Consider the following 22,194-nt stretch of genomic DNA (forward strand, 5'->3'; position numbering starts at 1 on the left):
TCTGCTGAGCTTTCTAGACTCTCTCTGGAGATGAGCCCTGAGCATCAGTGGAGGATGAGAAATCTGGCCCTCTGCTGCTGGACCTCCCAGGCAGCTCCACAAAAGGGGCAGGACCAGTGGTGCCAAGAGGGCAGGGCTCATCGGGGCTGGTGTCCTCCCCCTTTCTGCTGGCCCATTCTCTAGGATGGTCTTCCTGATGTGTGCAATCAGCCCTGAGCCCAGGATGCAACTGATGAAAACCACGGAGAGGCTCACCCCAGACCCAATGGCACCTTTTAGAAAACAGAATGTGGTAGACCTTCAAGAACATTTTCCTGCAAGTGGAAGCCCACCAAGGGCAATACCTTTTTCAGCAGGACCTGGAGGCACAGCAGGGAGCTCTGGAGTCTCCCGGATGCAGGGCCGGAGATAGCCATCATATCTCCAAGCCTTGTGAGCTTCTGGGGACCAGGTGCTGACTTCACCCCTTCACCCACTGCACAGCTTTGCATGACTATCAGCTCCACATTGTGAGAAGGTGCTTAGCACAGGGAAGGACCATTATTGGTGGTGACAGACCTTGTTGCATGGGAGCATCGGGATCTGGTGTTTCCTATGTGATGAGAAAGCTAGGGAAGTTGGAGGTGGTGTTGTGGTTGCCACACAGGCTGTGTCTCTCCCACTGTCTGCAGCTACTGTGACCTTCAGATAAGACACTGAGGCTCCCAAAGGAGGTGATGTTCCCAAGGTTACATGTTCAGATTATATAATATACTACAGTGAGATATCATCTTACACACATTAGAATGACTGGTATAAAAAAATGGGAAAAGACATATGTCGGAGAGGGTTTGGAGAAATAAGAACACTCATTTATTGTTGGTGGGAATGTAAAATGGTGCAACTACTGGGGAAGACAGATTGGTAGTTCCTCAGAAATCTAAGTATAGCACTTCCTTTTGACCCAACCATTTCACCACAAGGTATATACCTGAAAGAACTGAAAGCAGAAACTCAAGCAGACATTCACACACCAATGTTCATAGAGGTATTATTCACAATTGCCAAAAGAGTGGATGCAACCTGAGTGTTCATAAACTGATGAATGGTAAACAAAATGTTACACACATAGAAGGGAATGTTACTTGACCATGAAAAGTAATGATATTCTGATACAGAAAACAACATGAATGAACCTTGATGGCATCATGAGTGAAATAAGCCAGATACAAAAGGTAAAATATTGCATGACCTCACAGATTTGAAACATTTATAATAAGCAAACTCATAGTGTCAGTAGCCAGAATATTGGTCCCCAGGGCAGGGGGTGGATAGGGAATGGGAAGTTATGGCTTAAATGTACAGGTCTCCTATTTGGAATATTTTGGTTACAGATAGCGGTGATGGTAGCAGAACATTGAGAATGCTATTAATAGCACTGAACTATGTATCTGAATATGATTTACTAGGGTAAGTTTTTTTAAAAATCCATGGAATTACACTATACCAGGAAACCCTAAGTAAAGCCACGGACTCCATTTAAAAGTACAATTATAAAAATGCACTATCATCGGTTGTAACAAATATTCCACACCAATGGAGGTTTGGGAGCATGGATGCAGCCATTTCTCAAGGCGGGCCTGAGCAGCCTGCTGGGAGTCACGGAACACACAGATGAAGCCTCCAAATGTGCTGCAGCCTCTGGCGTTCCAGAACCTCCACTGTCAACACTGCTGAGAGCCTCAGGCCAACAGAGCTGATCTGTCTCTCCCTTCACAGCCAAGGTGGGAGCTGGGCTTATCTTGTGGAAGCTAACAGGGAGGGTAGGCAAGGCTGGTCTAGAGGCTCAGGGGTGGGCTGCTGGGGAAGTCACAGACACACTTAGTGGCTGTTTTGAAGCCATAGCCTACCCTGCCTCCTTTTCCATTGTTTCAGCAGGTTTCCATTCCACCACCTGGGGGAGATGTCAGGTCTAATGAAAAGGCCAGACTAGACCTTACACTGAGAAACCAGGAACATGCAAACCCAACTGATTATCAACTAGAGAATTCACAGCAGTGGGGGCCCCTCCCCTGGGATGTATAAATGCTCCCGCCCTCAGGCAGCACAGATTCCCCTCTCCTCTCTGATGCAGTATGGGGCATGTGGAGCTGAGTCCACGTCCCTGACCCCAGCAGTTGGCTTCCCCAGGACACTGTCCATGAAGCAATCTCTTCCCCTGCTCGTCTGGACCCTTTCTGCTGTGGAGGCAATCAAGCAGTCATTTGCTGGAAGTTTCTGTCTTCCTGAGCCTGTGTTCCCACGACGCTCCACACTTGTCATGAGGCGTCTTGAAGAGGTGTGGGACTTCCTGTCCTCCCTCCTTCAGACTCCAGCTGCAGAACGTAAGTCTATTTAGCTGCAGTCCATAGGGGCTCCTCAGAAGGAGGGTGTCCCTCAGTTCACAGTGCACTCACCTGGCCCCTTTTGTGTGTCTCCCTTTATGGTCTGTGGGACGAGGACCTGGAGAGAAGCCACCTTTGGGTTACTCTCCTTTTCACTTTATATATGAGCAATAAAATGACAGAATCTAAAGTGTCTTATCGTATTTGATCAAATCAGTCAAGGCTTGAATTTGCCTTATCTCATAGGTGTTGAGCTTAAAACACTGTACAGAACTTAAAAAAAATGATTAACTAAATTTTGATTTGATTTTTATCATCACCATGCATAGGCAATTCTAAACAATGTGAGTTGTTAGAAATTTCTGGGTGCATTCATAGAGGGCACAAAGACTAATCAACTTTGGGCAGTAAAGTTTTATTCAAGCAGCAGCAGAGTGGGGGTCAGATAGAAAAGTGCCGTCAGCATGGCCGGGGTCTGAAGTAAAGCTTCAGCCCACTTGAGACAAAGGCAGAGCTGTATTTATGCTTTGCTTTCAGGGGGTGTTTAGTTGGTCAAGATGGAGGCGGTTTAGCTGATGGTTTGAATGATGATTGGACCTGGGGGCCTGTTGGGGTGAGAATTGGGAAGGAATGGCATTGAGCCAATGGAGAAGTGAGTAGTGGGCTTTATGCCCTTTTAATGATTGGAAAGGGGGGTTCTGGGCAGGATGCAGTGGCCACAGTGTGTTATTCTGTCCACCAGGAAGTTTTGCACAAAAGGCTTGTCTAATGTGCCATTTGTGAAGCCTGCATATGGAGTGTAATTTTCCAACATTTCCAGCCTTTTTGTTTATTAAAAAAAAAAAAGAAGAATGGGGCAGATGTGCATTGGGAAGTAAGGAGAGGGTTTGGGGGTGTTGATCTTTTCTGGCTGCTTCTTGCTGTTAAGGGACGGCATGGGGTTTTTTCCTTCTTCCCAGTGTACGTACATCTGTTCACCTTAACTGGTTGGTTGGAGCCATTGGAACTGGAAATTTGGTAGTAGGACAATGATGTTAACATGTTCTTGAATGAGGTTCTGAATGGACCTGCAAATGAAGCTGTTGAGAAGGCCCCATAAATGACACAAATACAGTTAGTATTAAAGGGGTTAAAAGGGGTATAAGGATAGCACATAGTGGAAAACCAGCAAGTTTTATTAAGCAATGCACAGGTTTTTTTGTTTTGTTTTGTTTTAGCCTGCAAGAATATTTAAGGCTTATTCATTTTGTAGAATCATGCCTGCTAGACTGTTTATGGACTTCTGACTTGTGGATTTTTTGCTCTGGCAGACAGCTTATTACTTGGATTTTAGCACCTCAAGCTTTTAGAAGATTTCTTCCTAGAAGTGGGGTGGGACACTTTGGTATTATTAGAATTTGATGACTTTAAAAAAAATTACTAATTTCACAAGGGAGAGGTGAGGTAAAGTCTTGAGCCTAAGACTTTTTATTTACTCCCACTATTGGACAGCCTTTAGGGGAGAGACAGCCAGAGTGAGAGGTTAAGAGAGAATAGGTGGCTTTTATATTCACTAAAAAATTAATGGTTTTACCCATCACATCAAGAGACGCTTGGGGCTCAATGATTTTGATGATCTTGGTGAGATTTAGGGTGCTATTTGCTCCAGGCCCCTTCATTTCTGCTGAGGGTGGCCAAAAAGGCTTTTAGGTACTTTTGGGCCCAGTGTCTTGGCTTTTTCCATTCTTGGGTCTTCTTTCATCCTTGGGTGCACTCTTGTTTCTAGTGCTCTGGTTTTTCTGCACTAATGACAGGTTTCCGGTGGCTTCTGCCCCTGAATGATTTTGAGATGGCTGATTAACCCTTAATAGCTAGAACTATGAGCTTTATATTATTTGATCCCTTTTGCTCTCTTCCATTTTTTTTTTTTTTTGTAAAAAAAATCTAATTGGCATATAGTGTTAAAGCTAAGAGTGCCATTTTGTGGTTATTTTTTTGTTGTAATTTGTACTGGGGTTAAGCATTGTTATAATAAAGGATGCAGCCCACAGCCTGCTGTGGAAAATTTTATTTTCATGCTTTTTTTTTTATTAATTAGGGTGTATAAAGGTTTTAAAATTTGTACTAGAGTATAAATAATTTTGATTGAATTAATAAATTAAGAAAAGCTGTTAATTGAGAATTTATATTCTGCTGTGATTATATTTGGTACAGTTGCAAATAAAGGAGGAGTTACTATATTAAGTTCAACATAATTAATAGTTATTTGTGAAGTACCATGGGCCAGGCATTTTTAAGCAATGATATTGCTACCTTTTATCGTTTTTTGACTTCGACCCCAGAAATAAATCTTTCTTTTGTCCTTCATTTTTCTTCATTCTGATACAACCAGACATTTGCCTTTTGGCAAACTTTCTACAACTTTCCATATCCATTTAGGGTCTGTCTCTTATTTTTCCTTTATTCTGAAACAACCAGCCATTTAGGACAAAACTACCCCCCCCCCTTTTTTTTTTCTCAATAAAAACATTTCTCCTACCTTCTACATTTAAGTTATTAAAATGATTCTGGAAACTGGTTTTAAGCAAGCAAGTATTTCACAACATACATGTTTTAGAATAATGTTAAATACTTAATACAAATACAATTTAGTAAATGCATTATTGAAACAGAAATACATAATTTTTTAACAAGAATTTTTAGGATAGGAATGAGATATTTTGGGATTATTAAGAAGGAGTAAGAAAAATGTATACTATGGAGGGCATAAGACAGTGAAGGGGTTTGCAGGGGCTTAGAGATTATACCATTTATTTCCCTAATAGAGACTGAGAAGTGGGTCAGTGGCCTGGAGAATAAAGGAATGAAATGTTTTTACCTGCAACTGAGAGCATTACCCGTGGTTCTGTTAGTGTGATGGTGGTGACTGGAGCGTTTTCAGTATCTGGATTTTTTAGTTGTTCATGGCGAGCCCCAGGAGATTGGGAGTTTTTTTTTTTTTTTTTTTTTTTGGCTTGGAGGGGCCTGGGGATTTGGTGACCTCGCGGCTGCGGCTGCAGCTGAGCTCCTCTGACCCCCTGACTCCAGCTCCACCACTGGAGCTGCTCCAGAGGCCACAGGACTTGCTCAGGAAGCAGAGGAGTGAGTGCAATGAAGTTTGGGGGATGGAGCTAGATGAGGAGCTCAAGAAAAACTGAGGAGAAAGTTTTTTTGCAAGGATTGAAGAAAGAGCTGGGAGAATAAGGATTTAGGGACTTAAGTAGTGTGCTGCATATGGGAGCGAATATGGGGGGTGGGCCTCAAAGAAGTTGCTGGAGGAAGGGGAGACGTGGGAGAGCAAAGAAGGAGGATTTGGTGGGTGCTACAAGTCTGACAGAGGGAGGAGCAGTTACAGAGGTAGAAAAAAGCCTAAATGTAGGGAACTTTAAACCATTTGCCACTGCATTGAATTAAAAATTTTTTTTAAGATTTTGGAGAATTTGGTAATCATAGGTTCCATTTTCTGGCCACTGCCTTGGGAGGAACCGAGTGAGAATTTCCCATGGTGGGTGCCATTGGGTAGGGTTCTAGTGGCCCCAAGTGGGGAACAAGAATGAGAAAATCAAGCGTCCTAGAGTCTTTCACTTCTTGTTCAAGAATGGGAGTGGAGACCAAACTTGACCTCAGGTGTCCCGGAGGAAGAGGGTTCTGACATCAGGATCAGTTTCCCTTGGCTGGAGAAGGTCACTGACCTAGTGCTAGGATTTGTGGAGAAAATTGGAAGTGGTTAGGACCTTCCGGAGGGGCTGCAAAAACTCACCCATGGAGTGTGAATCGGTGTCCGTTGTTAGGTGATCAGTCAGCAATGGCAGTGTGGAAGTTCCCCACAGGTCAATGGGTCTCAACATAACCTCCAATCCTAGGTTTCAGCACCATTATGTGAGAAATTTGGGGATGCGGTCATAGAGGGAACGGAGACCAATCAACTTTCAGGAAGGCAAGTTTTATTCGTGCATCAGGGTGGGGATTGGAAAGAAATGTGCCATAGTATGGCAGGGGTCTGAAGTAAAGCTTCAGCCCACTCAAGACAAAGGGAGAGTGGTATTTATGCTTTGGTTTTGGGGGTGTTCAGTTGGTCAAGATGGACAGGGGTTTAGCTGATGGTTTGAGCGCTGATTGGACCTGGGGATCTGTCAGGGTGGGAATTGAGAGGGAATGGCGTTGAGTTAATGGAAAAGTGAGTAGTGTGTTTTAATGCCCTTTTAAAGATTGGAATGTATATAGCTGGAGAAAGGGGGTTTGGGGCAGGAGGCAGTGGCTGCAGCGTGTTATTCTCATCACCAGGGAGTTTTTCACAAAAGGCTTGTCTAATGTGCCATTTGTGAAGGCCTGCATTTGGAGTGCAATTTTACAACAGCCCTGTGACAGGAGGCAGACATGCGAGCCAAGGGTCCCCAAGGATTGCAGCAAGCCAGCACCAGAAGGCTGTGGGGTTTGGGGAGAAAGCATGGTCTTGCCGATGCTTTGATTTTGGGCTTCCAGCCTCTGAAACCGCAAGACAATAGATCCCTGTTGTTAAGCCACCTGGTGTGTTGTATTTGCCATAGTGGCCCTGGCAAACCAAGATAGTTACCAAGACCCCTCAACAATCTGATGAAAGCTATAGACCCTCTGTGGTGGATGAATCGGTCCTCCAGTGTGGACATGCTCTTGGTCTTGTCTGCATTCTGGTGAGTGTGGACAGCTTGTAAACAAGATCTCTTCAAGATGTCCCTTCAGAAGGTGTGACCCACTGACTCAGGTTGCGCTTTAATCAGATTTCTGGAATACTTTGTTTCCATGTGATGGAGAAGCCAAGGCACCTCAAAGATTGCAAAACAGCCAGAAGATACTGACCCCAGGAAGAAGCAAGACTTCCGGTCTCTGAAAGCCTGAGACAATGAATTCCTGTTGTTAAGCCAACCCATTGTATGGTCTTTGTTTCAGGAGCTGGGAAATCACAACATCCTCTCCCCAGAAAGACTACACAATCAAGCAATATTTTGCAAACAATTTCTGGGAGTTATCACTGCAGGCTCGGAGGCCCTGGGCAGATGGAAGGAATGGCTAAACCTGTACCCTTCTCCTACCACCCTGGAAACACCCTCTCTGGGCAGTTGTGAACCTCTGGCCATCTGCCCTCAGCTGTATTTGTTGGTGGTTTTACTGTTGCTGGGTTGGATGTTTATTTTCCTTCCAAATATAAGAACAAAGGTGACATTCTTTTCTACTGACTTCGGTTTGAAGAAAAATGACAGAGAAGCCCATGTTTGGGGGCTTATTCCAGGGTGAAGTCAGTCTCCAGCCTCCCTAACTGGGCAGAAGGGCCAAGTCAACTCTGCTTCATGCAATGAGTTATTCCACTGTTTACAACAACCCCTCTAAAGAAAGCAACACTGGGCCTTTCATAAAAAGTGTCCTGATCTTTAAAAAATGTTCTCATAAAATTTTAACTATGGAAGTAACAGGACCACGTTTATCATAAGCATTTTTATTAAAACATTACAGATAAGGCAGAAGTCTTCTTTGACCTTATGACCTTCCCTGCCCACCCCCCACCTCCCACCTCCTTAGCTTGCTTGAAGTCCTTTCAGGCCTTTTTCTGTACAATCACATACCTACCTAACGTAGAGTATTATTTTGTGTGGTTGGTTTACTTAAATGGTATCCTATGTAATGTTCTGCAACTTGCTTTTTCCCCTCGGCAATATCTAGCTCTTTCCATGTTTGTGCATACTGATCTACTCCAGTCCTTTTAATGTCTGCCTGATATTTCACAGCCTGTATATCTAACATTTCCCTTCTTGCAGAACATGCGAGCTGTTTCCAGTTGTCCATCATTATAAAGTGTGCTGCAGGAAGCCTCCTTGTAAATGCATCCTGGTGTGTGCAGGTGCTTTTCTGGAGTTAAACACCAAGAGGTGGAGTTGCTGGATCCTAGGGTGTGTCTACTTGAACATCTGAATAGCTACGACCTTGACTCTTGTTCCTAAGATGTACGCTCGCTGGTTAGTGCCTTTCCAGAACCCCCTGCCCTGAGCGTGAAATTGGCTGATGGGTCATCGTCATCAGAATAAAAATCTTTAATAGCTGCCCTTTGTGCTGTCCTTCAAAACTTACTTTTTTAGAGAACACAAAGAGATCGTTTTCAAAAACGGGGGAAAAAAAGTGGCTTCTGAGAAATGTCCTTGAATAAACGTCCAACGCCACTCAGACGTGAATTAAATGTGAATTAAAAGGATAACTGGATACCCTCTTAATTACCTTTAGTAAAGATTTTTAAAAAGACACCACTCAGTACTGGTGAGGGTGCAAAAAAAATGGGAATGTTTACTCTTATTGCTGGCAGATGTATAAGCCAATTCACCGCTTTGGAAAGTAATTTGGTAATAAGGATGGGAACATTAAAAAAAAAAAAAATCAGTCGTTACTTTGGGTCCATTCATCCAACTTCGCAGAACCTGTTCTGGTAAATATGGGCCCCCTTCCCTAGGTTTCATCGTCTCACCACTGGCTAGCTCACAGCTGGCGCCCGCGAGCGGTCATTCGGGGCGGTCAGTCCGGGGCGCGCTCCGGGGGCCTCCCATCCAGTGCCAGGTGGAAGCGGAAGCGCGCGCTTCTTCCCCAGGCCCCCGAGCTCGTCCTCTGCAGCCTCGGGGCCTTCCCTCCGCTCTTTTTCTGCTCGGAGCTGTTCCTTCCTGCGACCTGGCAGGGTGGGGTGGCCCGGGTTGCCAGCCTGCGATGGCGACTCCTCCCTGCTCTTCCGCGGTGCAGCTTCGCTGTCTAGAGGAGGCAGAGGCGCGCGGGGACCCGGGGTGGTCGGGCAGGGCGGCACGTCGGGGTCCCCGCCGGGAGGGTGCGCGTCCCTGCGAACACCCAAGGCCACGCTGTCTCCGCTTGTCTGGAAAGGGCATAGGTTTGACGTCTCAGGAGGAGTTATATTGGAGCAATACTTGCAGCACATGTTTCAAGCGTCTTCACTTTAGGAATTAGAAAGCACATTCATTAAATGATGTATCTAGATTCTGTGGCCATAATTCCAGAAGAATGGAAGCTTCCATGAAAAAACATTTTGTTAATGCAGCCTGAAACATCTTACTTTATTATAATATAACATCAGGATTGACCAAGAGACAGGCATTTCCTAGATTTCCACTTATATTAGGATTCTCCAGGAATAGAATATATATAATGTAAATACTATGAGATTTTTATGGAATTGTCTCACACAACTGTGGAATGCGTGAGTACAAATTCCATACAGCAGGCTGCAAGCTGGGAACTCCGATGATGGTTTTCGATGAATTCCACAGGAGAAGCTGGCTGGGCTGAAGCAGAGATGGAAATTCTCTCTTCTGACTGCTGAAATCACCACTTCTCCTTTTAAAGCCTTCAACTGATTGAATGAGACTTCTCTCATTGCTGAAGGCAACCTCCTCAGCTGATTGTAGAAGTAATCAGCCATAGATGCAATCAATTTACTGATGATGTAAGCCCATGAGATACCCTCACAGTTACCATCAAGCCCACACCAATCGAATGAGTTTGAATTTGCATGTCAATCCAGAGTCCTGGATTCCTTTATATGCAGAAGAAATTCAGACACAATTGAAGAAAGCCACAGGGAGAACTTGGAAATAAACAAAACTCATTCAGAAGTGAAAGGAGAGGGCATCATCAGGTGACTATTGGGAAAGCCAAGGAACCCCGAGGACTGCTGGCTTCCAGCACTGACTCTTATAGACCTGGGGGAGAAAGCATGGACTTACTGAGGCCTCAGGGTTGGACTTCTCCTGGCCGCAAAACCTGAGCCAATAAATCCCCATTGTTTAAGCCAATCCATTGGGTGGTATTTGTCACAGTAGCCTGGAAAATAAAGATAAGGGGAATAGATGGTTTGCTTAAAAGAGAGAATCTCATTAATGAAAGTTGTCTAGAGATAGAATTCATCACATTACATGCAATATTTTATTGCTTTTGAAATGTATGCTAGTCACTCTCATCTTCCAGAGCCCCTCCACTTTATTAAGTTTGTAATTTTATTAAGGTTGCAATTTCTGTCACTCATTTCATATATGGAATCCAATGGCTAGGTTGATAAAATATTGCTGAAAAAGAAAAAAAATTAAGTTTCTCCATGTATGTGCACTTTAAAATGATCATAGAACAGTTCTCTTTATGTAAGTTAGGAGAGAAGTAAATAAGGCCCTGCAAAAAGTTCCCAGGCACAAATGGATGACTAGAAAAATGGGGGAAGGAAACAAACGAACAAACAGACAAAGGCACCCAGTGTTCTTTTTCACTTTAATTATTATTCTTGTTATTTTTGTGTGTGTGGTAATGAAAGTGCCAGGGATTGATTTTGGTGATGAATGTACAACTATGTAATGGTACTGTGAACAATCGAATGTACGATTTGTTTTGTATGACTGCGTGGTATGTGAATATATCTCAATAAAATGAATATTAAAAAAAGTTCTCAGGCACTACTTATGTCTCAGATGAGTTCCTTAGAATGAGCTGGGAATTGTTTGCAATACCAAGATCATACTTTGCACCTATAACACACACACACACACACACACACACACACACAGGCACACTCTCTCACACACACAGGCCTCAATCAAAAAATACTTGCAAATCACATATCTGATAAAGAACTTGGATCCAGAATTTACAAATAACCCTCAAAACTCAATAATAAGATAAATAATCCAATAACAAATTGGCAAGAAATTTGAACATAAGACAATTGGATGGCAAATAGACACATGAAAAGATGATCTCAACATTATTCATATTAGAGAAACACAAATTAAAACTGTAATAAGATATCATCTATTGGAATGTGCAAAATTAAAAATGGAATGCTCATATATTGCTGGTGCAAATGCAAATTGGACAAGAGTTTGGCTGTTTCTTATAAAGTTAAAGCATATACTCATACAATCCAGCAATCCCACTTCTGTGTATTTACCCAAGTGAAATAAAAACTTACGTTCACACAAAACCAGTATATGACTGTTTATAGCAGCTTTATTTCACACTGGCTCCAAATTGGAAACAACCCAAACATGGCTCAACTAGGGCATGGATAAACAAACTGTGGTACATCCATACAGATGAAATACTACCAGGCAGTAAAAGGAACAAACTGCTGATACATGCAACAACATGGATGAACCTGAAATGCATGAAGCTAAGTGAAAGAAGCCAGAATCAAAGGACTATCTACTGTAAAATTCCATTTATTTGACATTCCAGAAAAGGCAAAAGTATGGGATCAGAAAACAGGTCAGTGGTAACCAGAAGGTGGGCTTGGAAGCAAGGGCTGACTATAGACGTGCATTCTGGGTGGTGATGGACTTGAGTTCCACCTTGATTGTGGTGGTGGCGGCTACACAACTGTATGCATTTGTCAAAATGTGCAGAAATGTATGTCAAAAAGAGTGAAACCATATGCAAGTCCTACTTTAATCTAAAAAAAAAAAAAAAAAAGACTTGTAAGAGTGCAAAATAGTATAAGCACTTTGGAGAACTCTTCAGCAGTTTTTTTGTTTTTGTTTTTTTTTTAAAGTAGAGTTTATTTACCCAGAGATTCCACTCCTAGGTATTTTCACCCAAGAGAAATGAAACATTTGTTCCCCAAAAGACTTGAACAAGAATGTTCATGGCACCTTCTTCATAAAAGCCCCAAACTGGAAATAGCCCTATCATTAACACAATGGGAAAACAAATTTGGGGATATTTATTCAATGGAATACTGTTCTGCAATAAGAAGCAAATTATTGATCTACAGAGCAACATGAATGAACCTTAAAAATATTATGGTAACCTAATGAAGCCAGGCATGAGCACACACCTTGCATGATTCCAATTACATGACATTCAAGAACAGATAAAACCATCTGTGGGGAGAGAAGTCAGAGCAGTGGCTGCCTCCGGAGGTTACAGACTAGAAAGGAACACAAGGGAACTTTCTACAGATAAGGTGCTAGTTACGTGAGCGCAGACATTTGCTCTAACTCACAAACCATCCCCCTAAGAAGTGTGCGTCTTGCTGTATGTAATTATAGCCTCTATTGTAAATAACATAGAGTGGTAGGAGTCAGAAGGGGATGGACTGGAAAGGGCCCGAGGGCATGTTCAGGGGCAATAGGAATGGTTCTCTTGTTCTGAGTAGTCAAAACCCATTTGAACCCATCAGAACTATGTAAGTTATTGTACGTAAATTATGCCTCAATAAAAAGGAATGTAAAAATATAACGTCAATACATAATGTTGTGTAAAAGAGAAAACAGCAAACCCAATAGGCATGATATTAAAAAAAACTTAGAAAGCCAGGGAAGCTCAGAATGCCTGCCTCCTCCTCACCTTTTCCTTCCTGTAGGCATTGACCTTGCTGCTAGCTGGAAACCAGCCAGGGGTCGGTGACTGTGACCCCCACCCCACCAGGACTTGAATCACGGGTGCCCCTGTCATGCCCGTGCTTTTCACAAAGGCTGAGGTATGTCTTTGGGGGCAACATAGGTAATTCCGAGCCGAAAGGCAGCGAAGCTCATCTTTTGTGCGTGCCCAGGGCAGGACCCCTGAGCTGAGGGCGGTGGAGGCTCTGATGCCCTGCGGCTTTCTGACTCTGCACACTCCGCTGTGCTCCCCTCGGGCTCCTGGGCACCCTCCACTCCCCTCGCCTGCAGGAGAGGAGGACGATCCGCGGCTCGCCGCCAGGGGGCGGTCGAGACAAAGCTCCCCTGGGCCCCGGGGGGCAGAGGGTTGGCACCAGATGCACCTGCCTGGGTGGTTGCCGCCCCTCCCTCGGGTCCATCAGCCATCTCCTCACACCCTGCGTTCTGCCGAGATTCCCAGCCGTACCTGTCAACAGGTGACTGGCGAAGCCCTGAGGTTTGTAAACACACGTGCTGCTCTGCAAGCGAGCCTCGTCTCCAAAGCTCTGGGGAAGACGGCGCTGCAGTCAGTAGCTTGGCTCTCCCGGGCCTGCAGCAGCGGTTATTCCCGCGTGCCCTGTGCTCCCGCCGCAGACACGCACAGCCTCAGGGGAGCTCAGCAAACGGCCCACAAGTCAGCGCCGAGCCCGCCCCAGGCTGCGGGGCTGCACGCTGGGCGCCATGTGGAAACGCCCGCGGTCCCCCCAATCTTCACCCGGGGACGCAGCACGCCCTATTCTCCACCCTATCCTTCAGAGCCCAGTTATTAACCCACCGAGCCAATGGGAAACTATAGTCGGACGCTTTCTGTCAGGATATCTGCAAGCTTTGTAGATCGTGGGTACTGTAGAAATTCCTTCCCTGCTTTTGCTTTTGTTTTCTTCGATCCCAAAACAAGCCATGTGCCTTGAATGTTGTATCCTCCTCATTTACTTCTAGTCATTAACTACGTGTGGACTATTCATTACTAGGATGTCTATTTCATATCCTCTTATATTTATATGGGACCTGCCACCAAATACACTCTTTTTAGCACAGTCTAACTGAATTTGCTGTGTGTTACTGTGCATTCCATCCATCTACAAATCAGGGTCTGCTGGGATATCCGTGATGGCCACCTGCCATCCACCGGACACACCACAATGTCTCCAGCATGGCTTTTAAGTCCCCGTGATCTTTTTTTGGTTTGTGTGCCTAGCAGAGTGTTAGCACTCACCCAGCGCTGGCTACCCTCACTATTACAATTTCCCCAGCCTCACTGCCTGCCCCTCTGCGCCACCCCCACCCTCCTCTCACACCTGGCTGCTCACCGATCCTGAGTTTATGATATGATTTCCAATGATTTGATGGCATGTTCTTTCTGTATTTCAATTTTTTTTTCTTTCTCTTTATTAGAGAATAAAGAATGCTTCCTCCATGGAGCACTCACTCACCCATTGAAACCTTAATCAGCCTTTGGGAACTAGCACAAATATCATCTCTCCTGGTGACCCCAGACAAAACATTTTCCGCTCTGCGAACCCCCCACTTTCCAGCACTTTGTTATTATGTTTCTTAGGGCACTGATGATTTGTAAACTTATCCACCTGTCCCTGTACAAAAATAACAACTAACATTTACTGAGCGCTGCATATGGCCAGCGCAGCGCTAAATGCTTTATGTATTCTATCTCATTTAATCGTCACCCTGTGGACATGTGCGATGATTAGTCTATTTCCCAGATGAGGAAACTGGCACAGGGAGTGACCCTTCTACGTGAGCCACACACAGCCACCGTGTGCTGCTGTGGGGATGTGCTGGGTAAACAGCTACTAGCATGAACTACCTCAAACGAAGATTTTCCCTAGTGTTCTGGGCAGATGTTGAAAAACAAAAGCCATGGTGGCTATCCTTGAAATACTTACCTGATTGGCAACACTCTATTGCATCATGATATTGTAGACGTCAGTGCCCAGAAGAATAAACCAATTCCCCCTTAAATTTAACCGAAACTGATTAATGATTTTGCCAAGGTCATTATTGCAGTCATGGGGAAAAAAAGCTTTCTTCTGAAAACCTAGATTAAACTCTGAAGAACTAGTTACATTACCTTTTCTCCCTCACGTTCACACTTCAGCCATGCTTCTGCTGACTCAGTCTTACACCGACAGCATGTCACCTTGCTTAGTGTAAGGGCATCTGCTCCATGGAATTTCTCGAATCCCAGGGCTGGCAGGTCATGCACGGGGAGCAGCTGTGACCAGGCTCAGCCACCTCCAGCACGGATGGGTTCACAGCTCACTGATGGTTCAGGATGAACTCTGAGCCTAGGTGGGTTTGGGGGGTGCCACCCTCGAGGGCAGGTGTGTGCCTGCTTACATCTGCCCCTCCCACAGTGCTCCTTGAGCCGGTCCTGGGAAGGCGGGTCAGAAGCTTTGACCTGCCAAGATCAGTGCCACCACAAGGCAGGGACACCCCTGGGCTTCAGAGTGACTGATGACATTGTGGGAACCTTCAGAGGCCACTGTCCACACACCCACGTCTCTGGCAGCAAGAAAGCATATGCTAGACTAATTTACGTACTCCAGGAAATGCATCTCCTAATCTTATTCCCATCCCTGCTGGCATAAACCCACTGCAAATTGGACCTCTCGGAGATGCTTTTTTTACATAAGGTGTGGCCCAGCTGGAGTAGGTGGCCTTAATCCCATTATGGAGGCTTTATGAAGTAAGGACCCAGATGTCACAGCAGCCAGAAGGCTACAGATTTCGGGGAGAAAGGAGAGGACGTCACCATGTGATGGAGGCAGAAATGCAGCCAAGGAATCCCAAGGACGGCCAGCAGCCAGCATCAACCACTACGGGCTTTAGGGAGAAAACATGACCAGATTTCATGATATCTTGGTTTTGGACTTCTTCTGGCCTCAAAACAATGAGACAACAAAGTCCTGTTGTTTAAACCAACCCATTGTGTGGTATTTGTGGCAGCAGCCGGGCCTGCAGTCCTACTCCCTGCTCCCCCTTGGGGTAAGTGGAATGGAGAGTGGGCAGGGCTGAGGGGGGCAGCTCTGGGCCTTGGTTTATGTAATGGGATAGGAGGGGCTTGGGGAAATCACACCTGCCTCCACCAGCTGGGACTCTTGCATGGTCACCACTTGAATAAAAGGAAGAGGGACTCAGAATCCCTATGGGTCTAAAAGGCTGAAACGATGGACCCAAGCTGACAAGATGAAATACTATAGGAACAAAATAAAAATGGGTCTAAAAACTATTGGACCAAACCCATCAGTCCTCTAGGTCTGAAACTGTAGCTCATCCAGGTCTAAACTACAGGGTCATGGCGACAGAGACATAGCTTAACACTGATGCACTCAGCACCTATTGGGAACACAAACCCTCCACCCCTGGGGTGCATGTGGTGTGTGACTCCTGCCCCGTGAGACTCACCTTTTCCCGGTGGAGGGGGCTGCATGGGCTCTGCCCTCTGTGCCCAGGGGAGGCTCTAAGAGAGGGAAGATTCAAGGGCAGAGGATTGGGGCCTCCTCTCCGATGTTCTCTGCTGAGACATGGAGAACTAAAGACTGTCCAACAGGGAGAACCTTGTGGGTCAGCAGCACTTGTAGGACACAGGAACGGAAGGCTCTTCCTCTTGACCTTTGTCAAGAAGGTTTTGTTGACTGTGGTCCTGGCATTGGTGTGCACAGCCCTTGGCTGAGCCACACCCCTTTCTGGACCCGTCCGCACCCAGGAAGTGGTTGAGCTCCACCCATTTTACCTGAGCAAGTTGCAGCTCACCAACCCTTTCCTCTGCTAATGTTGAAACTGCTGGGCACACCTCCAACCTGCCGTAAGGCCAGTGAGTGCCTGGGCTGGCGCCACCCACAGGCCTGGAGATATCGGGTCATTCAGCTCCTGTAGAGGGCTGGGCTGGGAAGTCCCTCAGGTGATCCCTTCCCAATTCCACTGTGCAGTTCTAGAAGCTTCCAAGAGACACAGTCAAAGCCCACCCAGGTGCTTTATGGATGGCTATGTCAGATCACTCTCCTCAGGTAAGGACCCTCCATTGGATGACTGATGAACAGAGAATCTAACTGCATTATCGAATCACATGGCACCCAGGTGCTCCTTTCCTACCACGTAAACATTTTACAATCAGCTCTCCAGTCGACGTGCACATGCCAGTGACAGAAGTGCTCTGCAAATATGTTCAGGATGAAGTTCTTTGATTAGTGCATGAGGCCCTCTGAGTTGACCCCGGTGTCTTTAACCACCACCCCCGTTCTCCTAAGCACCCATCCCTCCACCTTGCAGGGCATGCAGAACCCCACACATTTCCTCCACGGCACCCCTGAGTCACCCCCTCTGCCTCCACCTGGAAGGCCCTCTCTGGACTCTACCTAACACTACCTGCTCTCAAAAGTCAGGTTCCTCACTGCGGCCCCGGGAAGCCTGGCCTGGCCCTTCTGGGGGCTCGGGGGCTCCCAGGGTCCTGGACTAGCCTCAGCTCTTAGCCTTCCCCTGTTAACCCACGACACGCTGGGGGCTGTGCAAAGGGCTGGGGACCCTCAGTCCAGTGGGTTCCTTGAGGGCACAGCCTGTGCTTTGATGGATATTTGTGCTAAGATGAGATAGAGGAATAGTCATGAACACATCGCTGGATTCCGAGCGCCTGAGTAAAAGGACCTATTCGAGGAAGGTGTTTTGCCTTCTGCGTAGGAACAAGTAAATTCTGAGTCACACCTAAAAATCCTCCCATTCCCAGCAGCCAAAACATCTCCCTCCCATTTCATCCTCCTCCACACCCACTGGATTCCTCTGTCCAGTGAACGGCAAGCCCAGGTTTTTGGCCTCCTGCAGCCCAGTTTATCATGGGGGTGCTGGCCCCCAGTGCTCCACGGGCTCTGTGGATGTTTACAATCAGCACCCCTGGCTGTGAAACTCTGCCATTTTGGATCTCTTGCAATAGTGTTTCTCTTTCTTTTGTCCACTAGATCTGATCTTTCCTTTTCTGTCATCTTTCCCTCTTCCTCTCAGCTTTTGTTTTAGATCAGTTGTGGGGCTGTTGCTGGGATGTATGTGTGGGGTCTGGGGTGCTTTTGTGGGATAACGGGGTTTGTGTGGTCTGGGGTGCATGTGTGCAGTACAGGGTATGTGTAGGAGTTGTGAGGTGTGTATGTGGGGTATGCATGCATGTATGGGGTATAGGATGTGTGTGTGGGGTCTGGGGTGTGTGTGTGGAATCGGGTGCATGTGTAGTGTACAGGGTGTGTGTGGGGATACAGGGTGTGGGGGGTGGTAAAGGGTGCATGTGTGGGCTATGGGGTGTGGAGGGGTACAGGGTGTGTGTGTGGGGTACAGGTTGTATGTATGTGTTGGGTCCGGGCTGCATGTGTGGGGTACAGGGTGCATGTGTGGAGTCTGTGGTGTGTACATGTGGTACAGGGTGTGTGGGGGGGTGCGGGGTGTGTGAGTGGCTGCGTTTGCACATGGGCCGAGTGGTGCTTGGGGGAAAGGTCCAGTCTAGAAACAGGGAGCTGTGTGGCTCACTGAGATGTTTGGTGAACCTGCTCTGGGCACTTCGTACCTAAATACACAGACATGTAGGGTTGCCTTCCAACGTTCCAGCACAAGGGACCTTTCCAAGATGATTTAGTTTCACTCCACCCTGAATCCTTCTCCAAAAGAAGGTGCAGAACTGGAACTGGTAAGCCCAAGGTCACTGGGCAGTCAGGGGTCAGCAGCAGCTGGGCGGGCAGCTCTGGCATCTCACCTTTGTCCCCCTGCTGCCCTCTCTGCCTCCCCTGGTGAGTGGCTCTGATGCAAACGTGCACACACGTTGTTTCACTTCCTCCCCATGATCCTGGGAGAAGCAGTTTGACCCCCTTCACAGAGAGGCCCAGGAAAGTTCTGGAAGTGGTTCACGTTCCCCAGCTGGTGGGAAGCCCCCTGCCCACAGCCCCTGTCCCGCCCTCTCCTGGGCGCCAAAGCCATGACTGACCTCCTGATTCTTAAAACATCTGAGCTTTGAAGCCCTTGATTTAGTTCTCTGCTCATGCTTTTAAAAGTCTGCTCTATTTATGCCTCAGTTCCGTGGAAAAAAGCACAAAGGGGAAAGTGTGTTGTCTGCTTTGATGTGGTTATATCAAGGAAAGCTCCAGAAGGTATTTTTGGAGACTGTGCCTAAATTCTTGGGTGCAGAGTAATTATAGAACAGACTGTAAATAACTATTCTTTGGCAAAGCCAGGCTAAGCTGTGGTATAATCTATTTCTAGTTTCTCCAACAGCTGAGCCATCTCATTTGGTTGTGGAAGACAACATGATCTTTTTGCTCTTGGATAATATTTAATTGTAAAAAAGCTACCACCCGATATTGCATAGCACTTGATACTGTCACATAATATTGCCCCACGACATCCTCAAAACAGCTCCGGGAGGTAAGAAGGGCAGGTTCCAGCTGACACGTCACCGAAGACCAAGAGACAGAAGTTAGGTGATTTCTTGGGTGACCCGGCTGCTGGAAGGTGAGCAGAACCCATGCTTCCTGACATCGGGTCTCTTTGGATAGTGGCATTCAGTGATGGACAAGGACGAATGCTTTATCTTTTATTTGGGGTTAGATTATGAAGGTATCAAAACATTTTGACAACCTTCGTCCACAAGATGCTTGGGGTAAAACTGTTTCCAGCTCTCCATGTTCTCTCTGGCAGCTCCGTTGTTCCAGGGCCTGGAGGGATGTTGATTCTGCTCACTCCAAAAGCAAACCAGAGCCAGTTTAGGGTTATCAGCTACTAAATGAAGGAGAAAAACCCAAACCCATGTGAAGGTGTGAGAGCACCTGCGGAAAGCTGCAGCCAGCTGGGGGGAAGTTACTCTATTTATGTTGTGTTCTCCTCCGTCTGCTTTCCTAGGACCCTCTCAGAGGCTTTTCTTAGGGGTTGTTATTTCTTTGAAGAGAACTTCCATAAAACACTTGAGAACAAACACCTGATTACTGAGGATGACACCTGAAAATACATGTTAAAGAACTTAAGGAATGCCTTGGGTATCTGCATATATACTCCAAAGAGCTATCTGAGTACATTCTGTGAAACAAAATAAAAACATATTTTCTAAAAATCTAAGCCTGAAAGGATAATAAGCAATCTGGTGAAACTGCAACAAGCATTTTTAACTCTCATCTAAAAAATTTGCACCATTTATTGAAAAGTCCTGTTGTACAAAATTAATGTGGACAGAGCAATAAAATGACCACTCAAAGCTACTTCCAGGATGAAAGGAAAACCAGTCTTTTCTAGGATTCCTCAAACTGGGCTTCTGGAAAGATCTGGGGCCTGGTGCCCCAGGGGGCAGCCTCAATTTCTCCAAAGACAAAATCATTACAAACACAGTAAGACCCAGTTCTCACCCTAAAGTGAACCTGTGGAAATGTGCAAAAACCTCAGAGTTAACTAAAAACAAAGTTTATTTACTGATTATCACAGCTGGAAAACACACACACACACCTCTCTTCCCACCAGTAACTTTTGCAGGGTGTAGCATTTATTTACTAGTTCACAGGCCGAGGTGATGGAGTCTGGGAAGAGGCCTGCAGATCTTTAATACACAAATTTACAGGGATCATTTGAAGCCTCAGTTCCCTGAAGTGATTTGCCTGAGGTCACCCAGCTAATCCGAACAGAGCCAGGACTTGAACTCAGAACAAGTCCCATCTTGTCCAGTATCCTTCCCATACATATATCTCCTATACATTTTCCTTTGGATTGTCTTTAAACATTGAAAAATTAGTCTCAATAATCCACATCAATGATTTTAAAAGTCACAAATATGTGCCTAAAAGATATTCGTTTATGTTTAAAATGACAGACATTTTGTTTCTCCTAATATTTTGGTATCGTTTGTCTTTAAGTTTCTCTTTTTCCCTCCAATACTTATGGGTTTCAAGGCTCCCCTAAGCCTCATTTTAATGGAATCTTCAGCCTTGTATGTAGGTTCTCTCAGGTCAGTACGTATCATGGCTAAAGATAATCTTTGTGTCTGTGTAAATAGGGATTTTAAAAATTGTTATCACTGTCAGAGTGCCGGATGAACCCTTCCAGTGCCATCCAAACTGAGCACAGGTTATGAACTACCAATACGAACACCAGCACATTATTTAAACTGTCACAACAGAATGTTCCAGAAAGATCAGAGAATCAAGAGAGCAGGTATATTTTTGCTTACTTTTATTAACCCTTGCCATATATATATACACATGATCATTGCAAGGACCGTGCAACAGGGATATCTTAAGCACAACCCCTTTTTTTTACTTCTGGCATTTTTGTGTAAAGCATTGGTCTCCTCACACACCTAGACTCTTGCGGTGTAAGCCTTTCTCCAGGTTTCCTATAAGCCGGTGGAAAAACCATCCCCCCTCTTTTATAGCCCCCAAAGCTCTCCCACACTTGGCATTTCACTTCCAAGCTCTGCAGAACGAAACCTGTCACTGTGAAAAAGCAGGTGAGGGTCAGGAGGTGAGAGAACTTTGAGGGACTCACCAAAAACCGTTCTTAAAAAGTGATCATAAGCTTTTCTAAGTAGTGAAACTGTCCAACTCAGAGAATTGTATTTGTAAAGTGTCTCATTTGATTAAGTTAAAGTACAAGCATGGAAGTTTCCTCTTGGTTAGTTCTTCTGAACCCCAAAATCGTCCTGTGCTCTCTTCACAGGGCTCACTCCCCTCTGTGGGAACAACTTTTCTTCATTTATATCCCTCTATGTCACTCATCTTTTTCCAAATCTGTTTCAGCTCACCTCATCCAGAAAACCTCAGCCAAGTGCTTCCATATTTTGGTTTCCCCAAATGAATTTGAACGTGGCTTTATATATATCTATACGCAGTACAAATACACACACACAATGTACACCTACACACATACACCCATACACAACAATTTTTTTGGAAGGATGAATGAAATGTCAGCTATAGATGTCCTGGTAATTTTCACACCCTTGAACAAAACTCCAAAACTGCTGAATGTAAAGATCGTGTTTTCCCTGCCTGTGACCCGAGGCTCTGGAAATGACTGCATGAAGCTGCTCCTGTAATGTAAGGCAGCCCTCAGAAGGAAACTTTTCAGCCTCCTCGAAAAGCCTAAGTCCCCAACGGCAGGAGTGGCACCCGGTAAGCATTCCTCACAGCCGGATTCCACTCAACTCAGAGCTGACTCCGCGGCAGGACAGCGTCTCGAGCTGGTGGCCTTCTCTGTGGGGTGGAGAAGCAGGATAAAGACCGAGAAGGAGTAGGTGCTGGTCCCCTCTGATTATTGGGGATCAAAAATTTCCTTTAATGTTGTTGTGTTATTTTAGCATAAACAGAATTCAGGAAAAAGAAACGATCTGCCACCCCCTGGCTGGTCAAATTAGC

This window comes from Choloepus didactylus, chromosome 16, assembly GCF_015220235.1.
Source record: "Choloepus didactylus isolate mChoDid1 chromosome 16, mChoDid1.pri, whole genome shotgun sequence".
NCBI classification, from domain to species: Eukaryota; Metazoa; Chordata; class Mammalia; order Pilosa; family Megalonychidae; genus Choloepus; species Choloepus didactylus.